Here is a 4537-nt window from a genome sequence, read left to right as displayed (position 1 = left end):
AGGCCAGCGGAAGCGCCGCGCGCTTGGCCCGCACTCGCCGCGCAAACTTGCCGGGCTGGGTTCACGCCTTCCCGAGTGCGGCAGCGGCAGTGGGCGCCGGGGCTGAGCGGCTGCGGTCCCCTCGCCCCCTCGTGCTCCCGGGCGCTCCCGCCCCCTCCCGGAGCCTCCCCTCTCCGCGTCTTCCTCGCTCCCCCTGTCTCTCGCTCGCTCTCCAGCGCGCTCTCTCGCTCGCTCTCATTTTTTCCTGCTGCTGCTGCTGCTGCCGCGGCGCCGCCGGGCGCCCACATCTCGGCCGGCTGCGCTCGCCGCTCGGCTCCCGCTCCTCTCCCTTCCCCGCCCCGAGCCCCCGGCTGGACCCCGCTGCCCGGAGCCGCGTCGCCCGCTCCCTTCGGCTCGGACGCCGGGCTCGGCGGGGCCGGAGCAGGGCTGACTAGCTGGCTCGCTGTTGCCGGAGCAGCGGCAGAACGCCGCACGCTTGGAGGCGGCTCCGGCCGGGCAGCAGCCAGCTCATCCCCGCTGCGTCCCGGACTCCGGGCGGCTCCGCGCCCGGCTCGGTCCGCAGCGTCACCGCCGTCCGACGCGGCCCGGGCTCCGGGCAGCGCTGGCAGCCAGCCTCCGCCGCCGCCGCCTCTCTGCGCCCCCGGGGCAGGCGGGAGCGCAACCGACCCCTGGCCGTGGCACAGACCTCGCCGGCGCGCGGTGAGTTGTAGCCCGCCGGGAACCGGCGGAGGGGACTGTGCCCTCCGGCCTCTGGGGCGCGGGCTGCGGCGGGGACATCAGGGCTCGGGGAGGTGGCCTCTGACTGGCTCCCGCGCTCAGGGTTGCCGGGAGGAGGGCTGGCGGATCCGAGCCCTCGGGGCTGGAGGGCGCGGAACCGAGGCTGGAAGGTCTCCCTTCGGGGCTGGGGCAGTGTCTCCGAATGCCCCCGAGAGAAGGAATGGGGCAGCGGCTTTCCCCCCCCCCCCCCCTTTTTTTCGGGCCTGGGGAAAAGTGTCTCTGTTTAGGAGGGTTATGTCAGGTTCTGCCGGATTTGGGGGGGGGGGTCGCGCCAGCTCTCAGGTGTGGACGGCGGCATTCGCGCGCCTCCTTTGCGCAGGGGTAGGGCAGGCGGGGGCACGCGGCGTTATTTGCACCCCTTCCCCGCCGTCTCCCGGCGGGAGGGCTGGCAGCGCCAGCCTCGCGCGCCTCGGCTTTTTTCCCTTGCACCGCGTCCCGCTCCTCCGGCCGCCCCAGCGCCACCTTCGCCACCGGCCGGCCCGGCAGCCGCTCGCTCGCGGCCGCGGCGGATTGGGACTGCGTTCTACGGTCTGGGGTCTCCCCGCGGCTCCGGGACTTCAGGGTCAGGTGCTCCTGGGATACTCGGCACCGACCCTCTCTGGGACCCTGGTAAACCCGAGTCTCTACGAAGACGCCGGGCGGGTAGCCAGGCCGTGTGTGCGTGTGTGTGTGTGCGCGCGCGCGCGCGCGCGTTTGTGTGTATGTGTTTGTGTGTGTATGTGTCTATTGGGGGGTCCCCTCCGGGGTCGGGCTTCCCCGGCGCCCAGGAACTGGCTGCGCCCCCTCCCCGCGCGGGGGCGGGGCTGCGAGGTGGAGGCCCGGCCTGAGAGCGGCGCCCCCGCACCGGGGCTGTCTGAGGCTGTTTGTGCTGAAATGGGGCGGCAGCAGCGGCGGCAGGGAGTCCTGAGGCCCAACGTACGAGCGCCCCCTGCCCCCAGGCCACGAGTGACACCCCCTCCTTCAGATTTAAGGTCCTTTTTAGAGGAGGCTCCCGGTTTCCGTACCCCTCTCGTCACCATGCCTGCCCCTGGGTGCGGGGAGAGCTGCTTTTTGGGACTGAGCTGGGCTTGGCGAGTGGGGTGCCCGAATCCACGTGTTTGTTGGAGCGGTGGTTAGTCTGACTGACCCTCTGTCGTCTGTTGAAAGCTCTTGGTGATGGGAGAGGGAGTACTGTGTGTGTGTGTGTGTGTGTGTGTGTGTGTTCCCCTCGTAGTCTCCATTCTGGGGTGAGAGTGGGGGCCCAGGGCAGGCAGGGCGACTAGTGGTCTCAGTCTTCTACTGGGCATCCCCTTCCCACAGCCTGCTGGGCTTCACTCCCCCAGGGTGCGTGCTGGCTCTGCCCCACTTTACCCCCTGAGATCCACAGGGGATGTGGGGTCTCTGGCCTGGGGTCTGAGTGCTGAGCTCTTCCGAGGCCAGTGCCTGGGTGGCTGGGAGAACTTCCACTAAAAGGTGAGGACCCGCGGGGAGCCTTTCCTGGTGACCTTTCCTGAGGTGGCAGGGAGGATTCCCGCAGAGGTGTCTGGGGGCTCCAGATGTGATCGCCTCCCCTGGGCAGGCTTTGGGGGACAGGGGTGAGGGCCCCTGAGGTGGACATGTCTACAGTGGAGACTGGGGGTCAGAGCCCTTGTGCCTTCCCCAGGGCCCCGCAGAGGACCACTTGGAGGACCTCTTTAGGCTTTAGTCAGAGTGCTGTCCTTGGTGTGGGTGGTGGGGACTTTGGGGTTGGTACCCCTGAACCTCTGCTTAGCCTTGGATGGGCGTGCCTGGCCACTTCTTCTCCCCCGCTGTCTTCATCTTCCTCCAACTTCTGTCTGTAAGCCATAAACTTTCCCCCACCTGTCACCACTTTCAACCTCTCAGAGACAAAAATACCAGAAAGTTATACCCCCTTGAGGTTCTAGTTACTGCAAGGGCTACCTCTCCCCGGGACACCTACATTTAAGAGAGGCCCAGAGAGGGAGATGGCAACGCTGACCTACTGGTTGTGGGTCTCAGGAGAGAGATGTATGGGATGGGGGACAGAGGGGGACAGGCAGCTGGCACAGAGAAGGGTCCTGAGCAGGCGGAGGGGGAGAAGGGGAGGTGGGGAGGCGGGAGCATGTCAGGAGTTGAGCAGCTTCCTCGGCCTCAGTGGCCTAGCGTAGGCCGCTCCTGTCTTCCCTCATCCCTCCTCCCCCACCCTGCCTCGGGGCGGCTTCATTCTGTTGGAGGCGTGAAGTCCCCAGGAGGAGCGCCTCGAAGAGCACAGCAGCAGACAGGCAGCCTGAGGTAGGTGAGAGCACCAGCGAGAGCAAGTGAGCCAGAGAACAAGGGAGTGAGCATCTTGCTGGGGGGAAGGGGGGGGTGGCCCAGGCGAGAAAGCTCTGAGGGGGGTCCCTAGCCCAGCTTCCTCGATGCTCAGCCACACCGGAACCCACCCTGCTGCTGGGTGTCAGCTGGCAGGAAAAGACGGGACCAGGACCCATGGGTTTCTGCGCTTTATAATTACAGCCAGTAGACACATCTTCTCCCCTAGAAAAGCGCTCGGAGCTGGCAGCCCCTAATTACCACCCACCCCAAGACATCTGTCCACCCTGCTGTCCTCCTCTGCTTGGCCGAGAACCTAACTTTGCAGTGGGCAGGCCCCACTAGCAGCCTGGGCAGCTGGGCCCCGCTGGCTGCTGGCTGGAAGGTTATCTATCTTCTGCAGAGTGGAAGCTGCCTTTGCCGCCCTGGAGAAGGCGTGGGGGGAGCTGGCATGGGGACTCGGGCCCTTGCTCAATGGGGCTGCCAGGTGAGCTGGCAGCTGGCTAGGCTGACCTGAGACAGGAGACCCAGGGGCTTGCTTCCCTTGAGGGGCAGCTCGGCCTGGAGTCAAGGACACTAACCTTCTGTGGCTCCCACCCAGCCTGCTGCCGGCTCCTGGAAAGACCAAAGAGGGCTTGTTTTCATGTCAACTCTGCCCTAGTTAGCAGGGGACTATCAAAAATTAATTTAGAGATTTCACTGCCTTTGGCCCTTGTAGAGTGCAGGTTGCCTTTTCTCAGCTCCTGGGAACTCCTTCTTTCCTGGCTGTCTACCATCTCTGGCCTCTCTCTGGCCTCTCACTCTGCCTCTCTACCAGGGTGCCCCTGCTGCCTCCCGGCCCAACTCCAGGCTCATAGCTTTGCAAGCCCAGACAAGCTTCCTTAAGACACCCCCCACCCCCACCCCTTTCCCTGGCCCCCGCACATGAGAAGGAGACAGATCAGCAGAACTTGCTGGGTTCAGCCCTGCCTGCCCTGCCTCCTAGCCCAAGGGCCCAAGAGAGCCTCTTCAGCCTCTCCGTTGTTTCTCTTGGCTCCTTGGAAAGATGAGCACCGCAAGGGTAGTAAAAATCACCCCTTAAATTAAAGCTGATGACTCCCGTCGAAATGTTTTATTATTAACCTCACCGTTTGGCGATCTCGTGGCAGCAGCGAGGCGTAAATATATGTGTACACACGTATATTAAATAAATTGGGGAATGCAGCGTGTAATGACATTATCTGGACCCCATTCAATTAAGGTAGATATTATCTGCTTTAATGGGTAAGTGCCGGCCCACAATGCCAGCCCATGCCGTTTTGGGCTGAGCCATGCGGACTAGCTGGTGTGGCATTTCATGAAGCCTGCTTGTTTTGGACAAAGCTCTGGTTGTCCATTGGCTGTGATGCGGGGAGTCCCAGGAGAGCCGGGCCAGCTGCGGGTCCCAAGCTGGGTCCTGCCCTGTCCCCTACCCTTAGTCCTCCCCCCCCCC

General features: G+C 64.5%; 1 protein-coding gene across 3 annotated transcripts in view; it reads left to right on the top strand.

Moving 5' to 3' along the window:
• Positions 1 to 592: 592 nt before the first annotated feature.
• The window catches only part of GRM4 (glutamate metabotropic receptor 4), a 116156-nt gene continuing 112211 nt past the window's right edge, over positions 593 to 4537 (top strand). The window contains exon 1 of one of the 3 annotated variants that reach the window (XM_059400048.1): positions 593 to 699. The gene's annotated coding sequence lies outside the window, so the exon portion shown is untranslated. Of the gene's footprint in view, positions 700 to 1287; positions 1387 to 4537 lie in introns of those variants that run through there. The other 2 variants (XM_059400050.1, XM_059400049.1) reach the window with 2 other exon arrangements.

This window comes from Mustela nigripes, chromosome 5 (assembly GCF_022355385.1).
Source record: "Mustela nigripes isolate SB6536 chromosome 5, MUSNIG.SB6536, whole genome shotgun sequence".
NCBI classification, from domain to species: Eukaryota; Metazoa; Chordata; class Mammalia; order Carnivora; family Mustelidae; genus Mustela; species Mustela nigripes.
The sequence above is the reverse complement of the archived record's forward strand: the minus strand, read 5'-3'. Positions and strand labels throughout refer to the sequence as shown.